At 37.0% G+C, this 19,015-nt stretch overlaps 1 protein-coding gene and 1 long non-coding RNA gene across 5 annotated transcripts in view; one reads left to right on the top strand and one right to left on the bottom strand.

Moving 5' to 3' along the window:
* Positions 1-4,164: 4,164 nt before the first annotated feature.
* LOC134216700 (uncharacterized) lies at positions 4,165-13,121 on the bottom strand. Of its 3 annotated transcripts, XR_009980777.1 has the most exons (5): positions 12,539-12,688; positions 12,191-12,416; positions 5,871-6,059; positions 4,741-5,798; positions 4,166-4,631 (listed from the first exon to the last, which is right to left on the bottom strand). It is a non-coding gene; the product is annotated as an uncharacterized LOC134216700 (long non-coding RNA). The 3 variants fall into 3 exon arrangements; XR_009980776.1 differs by having other exon boundaries at positions 4,165-5,798; XR_009980779.1 differs by lacking the exons at positions 12,191-12,416; positions 12,539-12,688 and adding an exon at positions 13,083-13,121 and having other exon boundaries at positions 4,166-5,798.
* Positions 13,122-18,037: 4,916 nt separating this feature from the next.
* Positions 18,038-19,015, top strand: part of LOC134212560 (uncharacterized) — a 68,051-nt gene continuing 67,073 nt past the window's right edge. Inside the window, exon 1 of one of the 2 annotated variants that reach the window (XM_062690538.1) lies at positions 18,038-18,299. The gene's annotated coding sequence lies outside the window, so the exon portion shown is untranslated. Of the gene's footprint in view, positions 18,519-19,015 lie in introns of both variants that reach the window. The other variant, XM_062690537.1, reaches the window with a different exon arrangement.

The raw sequence follows: 19,015 nt of genomic DNA on the forward strand, positions 1-19,015 counted from the left end.
AAAATTGGCCTGATCGGACATTGCATTTCGGAATTATTGAAAAATCATTGTTTTTTCCCAAGGGTCCCCCCTTGGAAAAAAATTTTCAAAATTGAAAAAAATATTTTTTTCAAGAATGGTGGGAATGCATAGTAATTAATGCAAAAACATGCCAAATGATAGAAAATATGCGATCTATCCCCCTAAAGTGCTTTTTTGACCTTTCCCATGTGATTTTTTAAGTACATTTTACGATGCACGAGAAAGGCATCATCGCCGCTAGGTGGATTAATCTGGGTTTTTTCTTTTGATCTTGGAGCACGTGGTTAGAACATTTATTCAGGATGTGTAGTTATTCCAAGTATATCTTATTCCACAATTGTTGAGGCATTAGCTGTAATTATTTTACAATTGCCGTAATATTACTAAAGGAAACTATTGTATAATATTACTGAAAAATATTATTTAGCATCCCACGCTCGGGCACTTTTCAACCCAAATCCTCTTTCAACATTTGATCAGTACTCCTATCCTTTGTGCGCCTTATGAAGTATAAATGTAATTTATACGTCTGAATTGAAAATGATTACAGTATTTTCGTGTTACTGAACTTGACGATTGATTTTGTTCTTCAGGATGCGTGATTGAGTGTTTGTAAAGTTTCTTTCAAATGTGGCAGTCTCTACCTTACAGATTGCGGCTTAGTTCAGTTCGAAATACAGGCCGGGCCACAGCTGTTGACGCGCAGTTTGTCGCAGTAAAATTAATTGTGAAAAGAATCGAACAAATCGGATTCGTACGGAAGTATCAGTCGTCCATAAACAAAACTACGGTAGGGGCAGTAGGGGCAATATGAACATACGGGGCAATATGAGCCACCCTCATTTTGAGCTTATTGACAAGTTTTATCATGTAAAAGTTATATGATCTTTAAGAGGATGCTCCACATATGCATCAACGTGAAAACCGCATTAAAATTCAATTCAAACATGAAAATATACTTGAAAATGTAAATTTTTACTGCATAGGCAAAATTATTATAAGATTTCAAGTTTATAAATAAGGTTTTGACACAAAACTGATTAAAATATAGATCAAAAATACACCACAATCAAAAGATATATTATAATTGAATATTGTGCACATATGTTTATATTGATACAAATCTGAATTTATCATAAAACTTTTTTTCCCAAAACCAGTCTCTATGGGGCAATATGGGCATACCTGCATAGAACAAGATATCTGGCCTTAAAATGCGAATAAGTTCAAATTTCAGTATTCAAATACAAGAATATTATCATATATGTAAGATTCATTACGAAAAAATTACAACAGCGCATTACTGCGATAGAAACAGAAAAAATGACCATTGACCAATTGAAATGTGGCTGTTCAAACGGTGAAGAGTGGCAAATCAGTTCAGTCCGCTGTTGTGCAATTTTTTCATTTTATTTGATATGGAATACTCACAACTGTTGTAGGAATATCATATTCTTCTATATTACGATACTTTTTTCGTCTAAATAAAGGTTTTGGAAGGGTGGCCCATACTGCCCCAAATGGTGGCTCATATTGCCCCGTATAGTCGGGAACACACATTGAAATCAATACATTTTCAAAAGTGCATTCCAACAATTTCCAAACGCATTTTTCGTCATTCATCGACGAAATATGAAAAGTAACATTCTCTAGTATAAGTCAACTACATTTGAACGATGCTTTTTTGAGCTTTTCAGCGCTTTTCAGAACGATTTCCTTAGGTGGCCCATATTGCCCCGATCACCCTATGCCATAACACGGCCATCATGCCTGGTATGAGCATCATGACACGAAAGAAGCACCTAGGGTCTCATGGTGTTAGACGGGTCCCGCTACACAGGATCGTCGGATCCTGGACAATCAACACACAGTATTTCCGTCGGCATATTTAGTAAAGGGATAGAGAAACGGAAATATTAGTGCTGTCAATGAGCAACTCGAAGCTGTTCCCGTACTGCTCTTTCTTTTCGTCAACAAATGGACATGAGAGGGATGGGAACAACTTCGAGCTGCTCATTGACAACACTATTATGAACGCATGCTTTCCGTGGTTCAATTAGTGTCCAACCAGAAGGCTGGACGAATGGAGCCAAAGCAATTGGTCAGAAGTAATGGGGTTTCTTACTCTGATGTATAGAGGAGTACGATTTCGCGAAAAATAAATTGTAAAAATTTTAATCCGTGGCCTCGTTGCCGGTCACGACACGAGTTGGTGAGACACCGGTATAAGGACGCCCAAGTGCGTTTCCCGCCGAATAATTGGTCAGCCACCGCCTTGAGTTAATTCTGTACGCCGCATCCGGATTCGGCCACCCGTCAGTGGCTTCAAAATTTGCCGTTCATACTATCGTCCGACATATAGTCGATACCTACGACGTCACCCGACCACCTTCTTGTTAAAGCAACTGTTGTCCGTCAAACCCACCACCGCCGCATCGTAGGCCGTTCGACCGTTTGTAAGCCGCGTAATCAGCTCACCTCCGGCCGACTACCTTGTCGCTCGGAGCCCTTTGGCTGTATAATCGCGCGGCCGCATATCGTCCGTTTTTTCTTTCGGCCGTAGCCGTGTAATCGTCCATCCTCCGGCACATTTACTGTACCACCATCACCCGCATTGTTATCTATCTGGCCAACCACGAGATCGTTCTACAACCACCCGTCGGCTGCTTCAACGGCCGACCACTCGTTTTTCGACACCGAAAGCCATTATGCTACGTACACACCAGTCAAGCAGTTCGACGAACATTGACTCCGCCCCCACGAAAACGCTTCGGTTGCTGCTTTGTTTGAACGTGTGTGAAGTTGTTCGAACAACCATTTGACAGTTGGCGGCTCGGTTGGAAAAAATTAAAACGGTTTGATTTTGGTTTGAGTTGTCGGGGGTGGAGTCAAGGTTCGCCGAACATGTATGAGCATTTGTAGTGAAGTTGCACAAACCCCCATATATTTTTTGATGGTTGGTGCTCGAGTTGGTGCCTCGGTCGTTCGTGTGTGATATTGTTGGTCGAATAAATTGATTGTTCGTGTCGCTGTTGGTAAAACTGGATGGATGTTTGAATAAACGAGAGGTGGAGTTAATGTTAGTCAAACTGCTTGACCGTGTGTACGTTCCATTACGGCTTGCAGCCCGCTAGCCGAATCATCGTTCAATATAACGTCGGCCGCGTCATTGCCCTGATTTCCTCTGGCTGAATTTTCCTTCTTGTTGGCACCTTCCTCGCTTGACCACCCGATCATCGCACCTATGAGTGTTTTTTGGTAATAAAAACCTCTATGTAGATTATTCAATTCCATGGTTAGGTCCTTCACGCTCCCGAAAGCTTCCCCACACCAGTGACCCTGAGACCCGGAACAAAAGAAGTCTTCTGCGCCAGCCCAGACAGCTGCCGTGGCTAGACCAGCAGCTAGGGGTTAAGGCCAGTTCTAGAGGCCTGAATAAGAGAAACGCGGATAGGTATGTGCCGCCAATCGAACCGTCAAAAAATAGCAGCCAATCGACCCTCTAAGAAATCTGAGTCCGACAGGAGCTTGACATCAAAGGGAGGATCAGTGAGACAGAGTCCGATCTGAGTCTCACCAGAGCAAGAGGATCCGCCTTACATCTCGCGATTCTGCACCGTTTGCGTCGAGCCCGTCTGGCTTCGAACATGCGAAATGGTTTTGACGTTTCAGCCTGATATGGGTCCGACGTCTTGCTATGTAACGTCAAGCCATGTCGAGCTCCTTATTTGGGGTTCTTCTTCTTGTTTTTCTTTTTCTTTCATCAATGAGCTTGTTGACGTCTAATCATCTTTCTCTTTCAAGCGCTTAGGAAGGATGTATGATCGTTTCCCGATGAAAACAAATCATATTCCTCCTACGCGCTTGAAAGAGAAAGATGATTAGACGTCATCCAGCTTTATTTTTGACCTTACACGCTCATTTGAATCTACTCAAAAGTGAGTCAAATTTGACTCACTTTGAAAAAAAGTGGAACAGCTCACTTTTGAGTAACCGTATGTTTACTCACTTATGAGTAATGTAGCATTATGTCAAAATTAGAGTTAGACTTACTCACTTTTTTCCGACTAAAAGTGAGTAGCTCTTACTCACTTTTGAAAATTCTGGGAGCATTATGCGCTTGATAATGGAATGATATTTTATTGTAATAAACGAAATGCTCTCCGCTTCGCCCAATTTATTTATTGATTTATTAGTTGAAGTGACATATATCGTACATTTTAGTTTCTCTGCAACATTACTTTCAAGATTCAAATACCTAATAACTTAAAAATCGTTCCAGTTACTAATCTAACAAATCAGTCCATTCTATAAAAGTTGTAAAAGCATATTCATTTCAAGGAGACACAAATGTTTCAAGTGTTGTCGAAGGTGTTCTTCTGGGGTCGTTGAGTTTCCGCTGCTCGTCGCTACCTCTCCAGAGGTGCATCCCGTTCTAGCTCCAGCTAGTGCTACCTGATAACTCGTTTAAGCCCCTTGCCACGGAGACAGATGCGGGTGTGCTAAGATGTGCCCGGCTCACCAGAACGCCGTGCTCCCGTATGCCGCTTGAGCGAAAAATACGTGCGTCGGCGTGCACATCGGAACCGTGTCAGTGACTGTTCTATACGCTGCGAATATAAAATTGAAACATAGTTAAATAATTTTCTTTTACAAACATGCGTACTCACAGCTAGAAAAATATCATGTAACGAGTACTAACAGTTCTTAGCAACTTACTTGAATGTAATAAACAGCTCCTTGTTTCCCACGCTTATTCTCACCGTCTGTCCTTTCTCATCGCCGCCTGGCACTGGACGATTACACGCTTCCGCTGAAATTTCTGCCCTTGGCCGTACATTCTGCGCATGGACATTTGATGTACATTCCCGTACCCTGACAATATATACCGAGGGTCGACTGGCAAAGGTAAAGTACATCACTATATTTCGTGGGCACCATCAAAACCATATCGCGTATCAATGAAAACATCGAATCTGGCTTCGAATCCTCTGTCAGTATTGCGAGAATCTTTGCGGGCCATGTCCAGCCAGATCACCACCACCAACTGTAATCATCTTCTCTGTTCACATAATTAAATTTACTTTTAATATAAAAATATAATATATTTTAACAGGAATACGGTACCTTCAATTTCCGGAATATTTCCAAGTCGTTAATAATCTTTGTTTTTCACAAAACATGCGAGAACATGTTTCACGAAAAATTTTCCAAGTGCTTGACAGTGGAAATGAAAACAATTACGCAAAAGTGAGTAAAGCCTAAAACTCTGCTAAGTGAGTGAAAATTGACTCACTTGCTAAATATAATGTTACTCACTTTTTGACATTTCCATTAAAATACTAAAGTGAGTCATTTCGACTCACTTTTGAGTAGATTCAAATGAGCGTGTTTGTTTTCAATGTTGGAAGGTTGTAAATAAAAACATTATTTTTATTTTATTAAATTAAAATTATTAACAGCTGTATAGTTGTATATAATTATTAACAGCTGTATAGCTGCATAGGGCTCTGCTACACCGGTGGATTCCTGGATCAGATTCATGGTCAGGCGATGATAAGAAGGAACTACAGTTCTGGTCACAAGTTTCGGAAGTATCCCGCCGGGAAGAAGTGTTTCCTGAAGTGCAGCTATCTGGTAAACGCTGCTGTGATATTCGGAACGAGAATGTACCGCCAGATACTGGTGGGCCCGGGAAGTATCAAACGCATTACGCTTTACTTGAAACACGCTCAAGCAGTTCCGTTTGTGCCCGAAGATTGGATCTCGCATTTAATCTGGAAGGTAAACAGTTTGGAGAAACAATTAATGTAGGCTGCAGACTAACCTTTGCAGTATTTTTTATCTACCTCCTATGCACGGTATCCGATTGTTGGCTAATCCGAGGCGCAGCAGCTAACTGAATTCCATGAGATAGCGTGTGCACAAGGCCGGCTTCCATTAGCTTTTTTATTCCGGTGTCGATTCCGCTTTCCAGTAACGTAAGGTGTGCGTATTTAAGAAATCCTTAATGTTTCTCTGATGATCTAGAGACGTATCTTGAGTTTTGAGAAAAGAAGAACAAAGAAAATTTATATGGGCATGAGAGTATTTTCCAAGAATTCAAGTGTATGTTGAGTATCTGAGAATTTCTCTTTTTTAATTACTACTTTTTGATAAACCTTTGGAATTCCTCAGAAAATTTGTTTTTTAATCCTTTAATACCAAAGGCACTTCCTGAGAAATTTCCGGAAGTTTACACAAACCTGTAGGAATTCTTGGAGGAATACCCGAAGCAATTTTCTGGGGAGTCCCCGAAGGAATGCAGGGAGGAATTCCCAAAGAAACTTCCAAAATCCCGGAGGAATTCGAGAAAGAATACCCGAAAGTATATCCGAGGAAATTCCCGAAGAAATTCACGGAGGAATACCTGAATGAATTCCCTGAACCCGAATGATACCAAAAGAAACTCAGGAATTCTTGATGCAATTTCCGGACGAATTCCCGAGACAATGTCTAGTGGAGTTCCAGAAGGAATTACCGAAGGTATTCCCGGAGGAATTCTCCCAGGAAATCTTTGGAGAATTTATTCGAGATTTCCTTTGAAATTCTATCAGAAATGCATCCGGAAATTCCATTAGGAGCTCCCCCGAGAATTTCTCCAAGATTTCCTTAGGGATTCTTTCAGAAATGCATCAGGAAATTCCTTTACGAGAACGTCCGGGAATTCCTTTGGGAATTTCTCCAGAATTTTTTTTTGACATTCCATCGAGAACTCCTCCGGGAATTGCTCAAGGAATTCTTTAGGAAATTCTTCCGGGAGTCCTTTCAAAAATGCTCCCGATTTTTTTTCCCGGGAATTTCCTTCGGAAAGCTCTTTCGGGAATTCCTTTGTGAATTCATTTGGGAAGTCCTCGCAAGTTCCTCGGGGAATTTCTTCGGGCCTTTCTTGGGGAATTCCTCCGTAAATTGCTTCGGTAAATCATTCGGAAATTCCTCCAAGAGTTCCTTTGGGTATTCCTCTGGGATTTATATCGAGGATTCCCTGGGAAATTTCTTCGAGAGTAGCTTAAGGATTTTTTCGAGAATTACTTCGGGAATTCCTTTCTTTCATCGGGAACTCCTCCGGGAATTTCTTCTACAACTCCTTTGGGAATTCCTTCGGGAGTTCTTCCGAGATTTGTTTCAGAAATTCCTCAGGGAGATCCTCCGGGAATTTCTTCAGGACTTCCTCCGAGAATTCTTAAGGGAATTCTTCCCGGAATTTCTTCGGGAATTCCTTAGGGGGTTTCCATCGGGAATTCCTCCGAGAATTTCTCCAACAATTCCTTCGGGACTTCCCCCAGAAATTCCTTAGGAAGTTCCTCAGGAAATTTCTTCGGGAATTACTCCGGGAGCTTTGCGAAAATTCATCCGGGTATTCTTTCGAGAGTTCCTTCAGGAATACGTTCGAGATTTTCTCGAAAAATTCCTCTGAGAACTCCTCCGGAAATTCTATCAATTAGATTAATCCCAATCAATCTAAAATAATCTCAATTAATCTCTCAACCAATCTCTAAATCAATCTAAATTAATCTAAATCAACCTCAATTAATCTCTCAATCAATCTCAATTAATCGCTCAATCAATCTCTAAATCAATCTCAATCAATCTAAATCAATTTCCTCAATCAATCTCTCAATCAAAGTTAAATAAATTTCAATAAATCGCCCAATCGATTTCAATCTGTCAGTCAATCTCAAGTAATCTTTCAATCAATCTCAATCTATCTCTACATCAATCTTAATAAATCAATTTCAATCAATCCGCATAAATCAATTTCAATCAATCTCAATTAATCTCTCAATCATTCGATCTCAATCAATCTAAATCAAGCTTAATCAATCTCAAACAAACTCTCAATCAATCTAAATCAATATTTCAACCAATCTTAATTGATCTCTGAATCAATATAAATTAATCTCAATCAATCTCTAAATCAATCTATCTCAGTCAATATCAATTGAACTCTCAATCAATCTCAGTCAATCTCTCAATCAATCTAAATCAATCTCTCAATCAATATTTCAATCAATCTCAATTAATCTCTCAATCAATCTCAATCAATCTGAATCAATCTCTCAATCAATCTCAACCAATCTCAATTGATCTTTCAATCAATCTAAATCAAACAGAATCAATCTCTCAATCAATCTCAATTAGTCTCTCAATCAATCTAAATTAATCTCAATCAAACTCTAAATCAATCTTAATCAATCAGTTTCAATCAATCTCTCAATCATTAAATCTCAATCAATCTAAATCAAGCTTAATCAATCTCAATCAAACTCTGAAACAATATCAATTAATCTCTCAATCAATGTCTCACTCTCAATCGATCTCTAAATCAATCTGAACCAATTAATTGAAAAAAGAATCTCTCAATCAATCTCTGAATTAATCTCTCATTCAATCTCATTCAATCTATAAATCAATCCTAATCATTCAATCAATCTCAATTAATCTCTCAATCATTCAATCTCAATCATTCTAAATCAAGCTCAATCAATCTCAATTAAACTCTCAATCAATCTAAATAAATATCTCAATCAATCTCAATTGATCTCTCAATCAATCTCTAAATCAATCTCGCAATCAATAAAAATCAATTTGAATCAATCTCTCAGTCAATCTAAATTAATATCTCAATCAATATTTCAATCTCAATTAATCTCTCAATCAATCTATCTCAGTCAATATCAATTAAACTCTCAATCAATCTCAGTCAATCTCTCAATCAATCTAAATCAATCTCTCAATCAAGTTCAATCTATCTAAATCAATCTCAATTGATCTCTCAATCAATATAAATCAAACAGAATCAATCTTAATTAATCTCTCAATCAATCTAAATTAATCTCAATCAATCTCTAAATCAATATCAATTAATCTCTCAATCAAAATCTCTAAATCAATCTAAATCAATTTCTCAGTCAATCTCTCAATCAATCTAAATCAAACTGAATCAATCTCTCAATCAATATCTACATCAATCTATGTCAGTCAATATCAATCAATCTCAGTTAATCTCACAATCAATCTAAATCAATCTCTCAATCAATCACAATTAATATCTCAATCAATCTTAATCAATCAATCTCAATTAATCTCTCAATCATTCAATCCTAATCAATCTCAATTAAATTCTCAATCAATCTAAATCAATATCTCAATCAATCTCAATTGATCTCTCGATCAATCTCTCAAACAATCTAAATCAATCTCTCAATCAATCTGAATCAATCTCTCAATAAATCTCAATTGATCTCTCAATCAATCTAAATCAAACAGAATCAATCTCTCAATCGATCTTAATTAGTCTCTCCATCAATATAAATTAATCTCAATCAAACTATAAATCAATCAATTTCAATCAATCTCAATTAATCTCTCAATCATTCAATCTCAATCAAGCTTTATCAATCTTAATCAAACTCTCGATCAATCTAAATCAATATCTCAATCAATATAAATTTATCTCAATCAAATCTAAATCAATCTCAATTAATCTCTCAATCAATCTAAAACTCTCAATCAATCTCAAACTCTCAATCAATCTCTAAATCAATCTCAATCAATCTCTCAATCAAACTCAATCAATCTAAATTAATCTAAATCAATCTGACTCAATTTCTCCATCAATCTCTGAATTAATCTCTCATTCAATCTCAATCAATCTCTAAATCAATCCTAATCAATCAATTTCAATCAATCTCAATTAATCTCTCAATCATTCAATCTCAATCAATCTCAATTAAACTCTCAATCAATCTATTAATCAATCTAAATCAAAATGAATCAATCTCTTAATCAATCTCAATTGATCTCAATCAATTTAAGTCAATCTGAATCAATCTCTCAATCAATCTAAATCAATTTCTCAATCAATCTACGAATTAATCTCTAATTCAATCTCAATCAATCTCTAAATCAATCAATTTCTATCAATCTCAATTAATCTCTCAATCATTTAATCCTAATCAATCTCAATTAAACTCTCAATCAATCTAAATCAATATCTCAATCAATCTCAATTGATCTCTCGATCAATCTCTCAATCAATCTAAATCAATCTCTCAATCAACCTAAATCAAACAGAATCAATCTCTCAATCGATCTTAATTAGTCTCTCAATCAATCTAAATTATCTCAATCAAACTCTAAATCAATCTTAATCAATCAATTTCAATCAATCTCAATTAATCTCTCAATCATTTAATCTCAATCAAACTCTCGATCAATCTAAATCAATATCTCAATCAATCTAAATTTATCTCAATTAATCTAAATCAATCTCAATTAATCTCTCAATCAATCTCAAACTCTCAATCAATCTCTCAATCAAACTCAATCAATCGAAATTAATCTAAATCAATCTGAATCAATTTCTCCATCAATCTCTGAATTAATCTCTCATTCAATCTCAATCAATCTCTAAATCAATCCTAATCAATCAATTTCAATCAATCTTCAATTAATCTCTCAATCATTCAATCTCAATCAATCTCAATTAAACTCTCAATCAATCTCTTAATCAACCTAAATCAAAATGAATCAATTGCTTAATCAATATAAAATAATCACTTAATCAATATAAATTAATCACTTAATCAATCTCTAGATCAATTTAAATCAATATCGCAATCAATCTAAATCAATTTCTCAATCAATCTCTCAATCAATCTTAATCAATCAATTTCAATCAATCTCTCAATAATTCTATCTCAATCAATCTAAATCAAGCTTAATCAATCTCAATCAAACTCTCAATTAATCTAAATTTATCTCAATCAATCTCTAAATCAATCTATCTCAGTCAATATCAAATAAACTCTCAATCAATCTCTCAATAAATTAAAATCAATCTCTCAATCAAGCTTAATTAATCTCTCAATCAATATTTCAGTCAATCTCAATTAATCTCTCAATATATCTCAGTCAATATCAATTAAACTCTCAATTAATCTAAATCAATCTCTCAATCAATTTCAGTCAATCTCAATTAATCTCTCAATCAATCAATCTAAATCAATCCTCATTAAACTCATTGGCGTAACTTAGGAAATATTCGAGGGGGGGCTAAAATATTTTAAATTTTAATTTTTTTATTTTTTTTTATTTTTAAACACAGCTACAGCTATATGCTTCAGTACATTCAGGTGAAACTTATGTATCCGGTGAATTCTATCCAAAACTCAGGTAGAACTTATCTGATTTTCACGTAGAATGAAAATTCTATCGAAAAATCAGGTAAAAGCTACGTGAATTTCAAGAAAAAATCTGATATGTTTTGGAAGTCCTCCCGAATAAACTCTAAGTTTTCTCTCATATAAAGGTTAGCTACTCAAGCCCAGCGTGTTCACTAGCAATTCAAAATTTTCAGAAAATTTTGACAGTAAAGTTAGTTTTTTTCTGATAGATTGTTACTATTATTTATTCAACCAGCATTGAATCAGCATGCATTCATTGTTCCTACTCCAACTTCCTGGGGTTGAGAATCAAAGGAACGTAAAATCCTTCGTTCTAGGGGGGCTAATTAAATCATAGGTGGGGCTAAAGCCCCCCTAGCCCCCCTGTAGTTACGCCAATGATTAAACTCATCAATCTTTCAATCAATCTAAATAAATCTTTCAAACAATTTCAATTAATCTGTCACTCAATCTCAATTAATATTTTAATCAATCTCTCAATCAATATAAATCAAACTTTCAATCAATCCAAATCAATCTCAATGGATCAATCTTAATCAATCAATCTCAACTCAATGAATCGATATCAATTAATCAAACTCAATCAATCAATCTCTATAAATCAATCAATCATTGATACAAATTATACTTAGCTTGTTTGGATGTCTGCCTCCAACTTGTTGTCCAGTCTGTGGTTTCTTCAACAGGACGTCGCTTAAATTAATTTAGTTTCCGGAAGCCAGTAAACTTGGTTCGACTTCTTGACCACTTTGAATCGCTGTGCCTAGAGTAGATCTGATTGGTCTTGTTCCAGGCCCGTAGGATTGGCTATGGATAAATTTTTTTCAAAGTTCAACAGCTTCTTGGCGCCCTTTGCACACTCCGCATGAACAATAGTCCACGGGAATGTAGAACCGTTTCGTTTCGAGCGCGGCGAATCGCTCCAAATCACAGCCACTCACTTTGACTGAATCGAAACGTTGTTGTTGAAAAGTCATCCAGTTCGGTCACCAACATCAGCATTTGGGGATTGGACGGTAGGTGTCCCAGCGAGCGATTCATTGCCTTGGCAAATTTGCTGTTACGTTAGTGCAGCAGTCGAGAACGATTGTCTTGGCTACCCAGCAGGATGGCTTCGATGATATGTAAGGCGCGGACGATTTTCTGTTTCCCGTCCTAGGATGTATACTATAGGGAAAGGATTACATGAGAAAACTCAGAATTAATGCTGTTTCAACAAAATAGGACCAATCAGACAAGGAGAAAACCGTGGAGTGGTTACAGAAGGATGCCGTACGCCGACCGCTTACCTTTGCGGAAATTCCCTCGTACAGTTCAGTCCACGGTGACAGCACAACCGGGTAATCTTTGCCTTGCGAAAACTTTCCTTCCGGAAGGAAGCATCACCCTCGGCATCACCGCACATTCCTCTCGATTGCCGCACGATAGGCTCATTTTACGCCAATGTCCCAAGGGAATACAGTAATATGTAATTGCGTTGAGCTTTTTTATCCTTTTCCTTTTATTTATTAGGAACGAATTGCACCACGGAATTTCACATCCTAAGCCAATAACCAGTGGAGCATCTGTCACCTGGTTTTCCGGTGCTGGCATAATCGAAATTGTTGTTACAAAAGGGCGAAAGTCGCAAACGTAAACATTGAATTCTTCCGCTGATTTCAGGAAGATTAGAGACTTCTGGCGGTATTTTCCACTTCCGTTCGAAAGAACACGCGGAGCCTCACCAGTTCCAAGTTGTTAGCTGGGAGCGGTCCTAGTTGTTGAGGAATTTGCAGGAAAAGGCATTGTTTACGTTTGCGACATTGGCCCGACGGTAATTAAAAATAAGAATACAGATTCTGCCGGTTCTTCCTCGGAGGTAGATACATACACAAACTTCCCGAAATGAGACACGAATTTTTCCACTATCTTTTTGCGACCGGACCGAACCGAACTGACTTTAGCGACCGAACCGAACAAAAGCAACTTGTCAAAGTTCTCAAAGCAGAGTCGGGAAAAGCAAGAAGGAAATAAATTCGAAGTTGCTCTTTTCAAAATGATATCGTTTTGTTTCATTTACTCCTTCATCGTTTATAACAAACGTCAAAACATGATGACTTTGATTTTCGGTGAAAAGGGTAAAAAAGAAGAAGTTTATTTTCGCCCGAGCTCGATTCATCGAGAGCGACGCAGTGAGGGGAGCAGGAGACCTGTCAAGCAGCCAAAATGTTGGCTCAAATACTGAAAACGGCCAAATTCGATTTTATGCCATTTTTAAATAAACGAAATTGAATTTATTTTACATTAGTTTGCAATAGTATATGCAAGTCATTTATAGATTATGAAATGAAATTCCATCGTTTATTGGATTCTACTGTTAAGTGATGTGGGCACCTAAAAAAGCGGATTGTGAGATTTTATCTACATAAACCATTTCTTCCTTTTCATGTGTTGTTCTTTGGTGAAGAAGATTGAATGCAGTGTTGGCAGATTCATATTTTCTATCCGCGTTTCTCTTATTCAGGCCTCTAGCCAGTTCCCTTCTGGAACGAAGCGGTTTTGGGGCCATAAATTTAGACTCTTATAATTTGCATCTCATATTATTGCCAAATTTCATAGCTGAAAAAAAAACAAACGTTTAATAAAAATGGAATACCTAAATAATAATGCGACGGATGAATCTTATCAAGAGTCAGCAAACATTTTCCTTGATTGTTATTGTTTGGTAAAAAAATCTATATACGAAAATGTTGCTATGGCATCAGTGCTAAACCATGTTCTAAAGGTCGTTCATAGATTACGTATTGTTTGCAAAGATGACATAACTGGGTACCGAGGATTGTTCATAGTGTGCGAAACTGGAACCACTAAAAAATCGCTAGTTTCATATTGATTGTTGATAAAACTATAGTTCACTATCGCTGATAGCTGAAAATTGTTACAACCTTTTCGAAATATGCATGAACATGTGCAATTTTATTGGAATGATGACAATTGGAGTCTCATCAGAATCCATACCTAAATTCGTTTCAATTGATTCATAACATATTTAAGATAAACATATGACATCGTGGTGTATCAAGTATGAAATTTTATATAAACATTGTCATTTGAACTGAGTTTGTAAAGAACATCGCAGTGATGTGAAATACATTAGACTTGATGGTGTAACTTGGAATGAAATATCAACATTTTGAAACATATGAGTCGAACGTGTATTTGTTATGGGTATTCATGGATATGCATATCATATCGTGGTGAATCAATAATGAATTCGGATACTAACATTGTCATTTGAAATAAGAATGTCAAGAACATCATAGCGATGTGGATTACACTAGACTTCATGGTGTCAGCTGGTTGAAAATATCCATATTCCGAAAAACATGAATCGAACGTGTATTTTTTTATCAGTGCATACCTAAATTCGTTTCAATTGATTCATAACATATTTAAGATAAACATATGACATCGTGGTGTATCAAGTATGAAATTTTATATAAACATTGTCATTTGAACTGAGTTTGTAAAGAACATCGCAGTGATGTGAAATACATTAGACTTGATGGTGTAACTTGGAATGAAATATCAACATTTTGAAACATATGAGTCGAACGTGTATTTGTTATGGGTATTCATGGATATGCATATCATATCGTGGTGAATCAATAATGAATTCGGATACTAACATTGTCATTTGAAATAAGAATGTCAAGAACATCATAGCGATGTGGATTACACTAGACTTCATGGTGTCAGCTGGTTGAAAATATCCATATTCCGAAAAACATGAATCGAACGTGTATTTTTTTATCAGTGTAGCCAGTTAAAACGACACCAAACTACCCAAAATACACTCAGCGACAAGACTAAACAAAACGGGTTAATTGTAACTCGCAGGTTACACCGCCATTAACATTAAGTTCTTCAAACACTCAGGAAAATCGACACATACTTTATGGCAAAAATCCATGTATTTTGAAATATGCATATCATGCGTCGGCACATACTTATTTGCATACAAATTCACACATGGATACTATGACCCACATGGAAAGTGTGTGTGAACATACATGCAATGCATGTGTACGCATGGAATATATGTGTCGAAAATATGGAATCCATTTCGCTAACCCCATTGCAAAAATCCATGTGTAAACTCATGAATATAATGCGGAGTTTTTTGTGAGTGTTAACAATACATATATATGGTAAAACAGCTACCCCACCCTTAATCAATGAAGTTTACGTTCTACGTACCATAATCAATATAATACTGACAAAATATTCCCTCCAAAAATGTATAAATAAAGAAAATGTGTTTTTCTTGTGGTTAACATTCTTAACAACCCATTGCTCATACAGTCCGGTAATAGAGGTAATAAACTATAGAGGACGATTGTCGCTGCGGTTCCCTTTGTTATCGTTCCCAAACATGTTGGGTACCTATCTGTCAAAACGTACTGATTTTTTCTTCGTTGACATTTAGTGCCCTATTAGTCCGGTCCACGAAAACTGTAAAAATACAGAATCACCGTCTTCGACCAGAGGTCGCACAGACTGTGAGTGTTCAGTCTAACATGAGACAATGGACAGGACATTTACACTACACCCAGTGGGCCACCCGAATAAAAAAGACAGTAGAATAACAATACATTTTATTGTAACACTACTATTAATAACATTAAATTGGCAATAAATTATATTGTAAATGAAACCAAAGAAATACATTAGAATGCATTGTTATGAACCATTTACTCAAATGTAAATGAAGTTTTCGCAATAGAATGTACGGGTTGTTAAGTATCGTAACTATACAAAATCTGAGATTTTTCCATACATTTTTTTCGTCACACAATAGAGTGTATGGTTAATATATTGTTGAAATATCCGAACAAAACTGTTCAAAATACAATGGATTGTATTGTATTTGTATAGTAAAACAATACGATTTTTGATTTCTCAGCAGTGATCACTAGTAGTAGCGTTACTGTTCAACAATGCAATTTAAAGGGAAAAAATGCATATTTGGCGCTTTGAGGCAAATGTTGTTATATAGTTTATATGCAATGTAAAGAAACGTTTCAAAAGTTATCATTGTACGATTCTTATGTACGAAAACGTTTCAAAAACAATTGCAAGTATTGTTACATTAGAGAAATATGTTGATGTATTGTATCCTCAGTGTTGATACAATCTGTTCAACCATCAAGAAACAATTTATCCTATTGTATACCGTATATTGTATGGTAATTCAATTGTTTACACTATTGAACCAATAGTACATTTTTATCCGGGCAGTGGAGAGCTTTTCGCGTTACGAAAAGTTTTCTCCTTACCAGGGCGGGAATCGAACCCACACACCACAGCACATGCGTCTAGACGATTGACGTCGCTAACCGCACGGCCACGAAGTCCACGTAGCCATTGTGGTCAAAACGTTATCAGACTACAGTACGATTATGGTTCAGTACCATTTTTATTATGGTTCAGCGTGAAACGTAAACCGTTCTAAGAATGGTTCGGCTATCGTTTGGTTTTTATGCGAGTTGTATTGCGATTTTTTTCACCATTTAGACTCTTATGATAAAAATTTCGTCTTACTCAGATTTCGCTTTCGATTTCGGTGCTGGCTACCGTGCGCATTTCACTTGAAGATCGTGACAGCTGCCGCAAGCCCCCTCATGTTTACATATTTTTTCATTGTTCTCAGCTCTTCAGCTGATCATGTTTACACAACAAAACCAGCTGGTGCTTCGATGTTTACATTCAGTCCCATTGTTCTCAACCGACCACGTGCTTGACGATCAAGGTAATCTATAAAAAGGTTGTCGAAAATGCCTTGAAATACAAAATTGACAACTCTTGAATCAGTTCAATCAAAGGTAATTGCCTATTTCCGGGGATTAAACAACATTGTAAATTAACGTCCAAGACTGAACTTGAGTTGCGTGCTCTTGCCTACGCAATGCGGTCGGGTCTGAGCTTGACGACCGACTGGCAAATAGCTTACACAACCTCACTTGATCAGTACCGTTGCTGATGAAGAATGTGTATAGCCGCCAGACATTCTAAATACTCACGCTCCTCTAATGTGGACGTGTACAATACACATGTGGAAGTATTGGCTTGAGAAATGGATTGCGAGTGATTTGACTATGCGTCCAATTTGGGAATCTCGAGCTCGTTCAGTAGCCGCTAGGTTGCGAAGGCCGACGGAGGTCCTTCGTAGCTTAGTTGGTTAAAGCACCAGTCTAGCGTACTGTAGGGTCATGGGTTCGAGTCCCATCGAAGGGAAAGTGATTACCTCCAATACATTTTCCAAATCAATATCTTCCACATAACGTACATATTCACATATGAGTTTTCACAACTCTTGAATTTCGTCGGGCGAATCTAATCATTCGTGAAAAATACAATATAAGTACAGTCGGGATTCGCTGGTTGGGATTTCAATACTTGGGTCACTTTTTAGTTGGGCCTCCGATAGTTGGGCCATGGCCCAATTAAAAAGCAACCGTACGTCAAAATTGAATGTAAATACGGAAAACGGGATTGGGCGTCACTGGACATCATTTGTGATGTTCAAGTCGAAATACACGTGTTCAAATGGCTGGCAGTTGACCCAACTAAAAAACCGAATTCGTTAGTTGGGCCGAGGTCGTGGCCCAACCAGCGAATCGCGACTGTAATAAAATATCTTTTTTCTGAGTGCAAATAAATTTTGATTTTTCCGTGTATAGATTTGTACTAAAATACATGCGATATTTTTCTGTGTCAACTGGCATCCCTTCCCTGTCTACTTTCAGCTGTCAATATTTTTCTTCTCTCGCGACGGACGGACGGATTGTTTTTTGTTCGATTTCACTCGCGAGTGAAAAAATGGTGACGAAAGTCTGTGAATTACTTTGTTTTTAATGATCCGTGACCCCGAAAAAAATATTCGACGATTGTACAAAGTGCTAGCAAATACATACGAGTGGTCGTCGCGAAATCCGATATCGTCACGGGTAAAAGTGTGGATCAGTGAATCTTCCTGTACCGAGGCAAAAAAAAAAATCACCCATTTTGGTAAGTGCAACAAAGTGAATCGAAGGAAGCAAAACGAATACTGCACGGTGGTGAGGTAGTGAATGGCACTGAATGCGTAGCTCGATAAAAGTTGAAATTTTGTGCTCGCATCTTTAAAGTGAATAAGGAAAACTGAAGCTGAATGAGGATTTCGTCCCATTTCTGTGGATGTCGATGAATCGAGGAAGAATCCACTGACTGCGGATAGAGTGATCTTCGGTATGTAAAACGAAACCTTGTCCCGTCCGTTGTGGGCGGAAGTGATTGATGAGTATTGGAAGCTGTATGGATTTACTATACTTAAGTTTTGTTAAATAATTTTAAAATACTATGTAGTTGGGCTATATCTACATAACGTTGTATATTGTTTTCTTAATACAGCATATCAATAGTAAATGTGATCGTAATTTTCGCTTTGTTACGTTATGTCCGTGTCATTTAGTGCGTGTTAAAATGCAAATGAGAATGCATACAACCTGAAATGTAGGAAATTTAACTTGATTGAGAGAGAAAAACAAAACAAATCAAACTTTTTGGTTGTATCGACACGTATTTCACGTATCTCACGTACAATTAGGTACAACTCTCTAGATGTGTTTTTGGAATCAAGATCGCCGTTTTTGAAAAATGATTTTCCTTTTCTTATTCTTGCGAAAACTTCCGGATATGATCGTTGTTGGGTAACTTAAGCTTTTATCATTGACTTTAGGGGGACT

This window comes from Armigeres subalbatus, chromosome 2 (assembly GCF_024139115.2).
Source record: "Armigeres subalbatus isolate Guangzhou_Male chromosome 2, GZ_Asu_2, whole genome shotgun sequence".
Classification (NCBI taxonomy): domain Eukaryota; kingdom Metazoa; phylum Arthropoda; class Insecta; order Diptera; family Culicidae; genus Armigeres; species Armigeres subalbatus.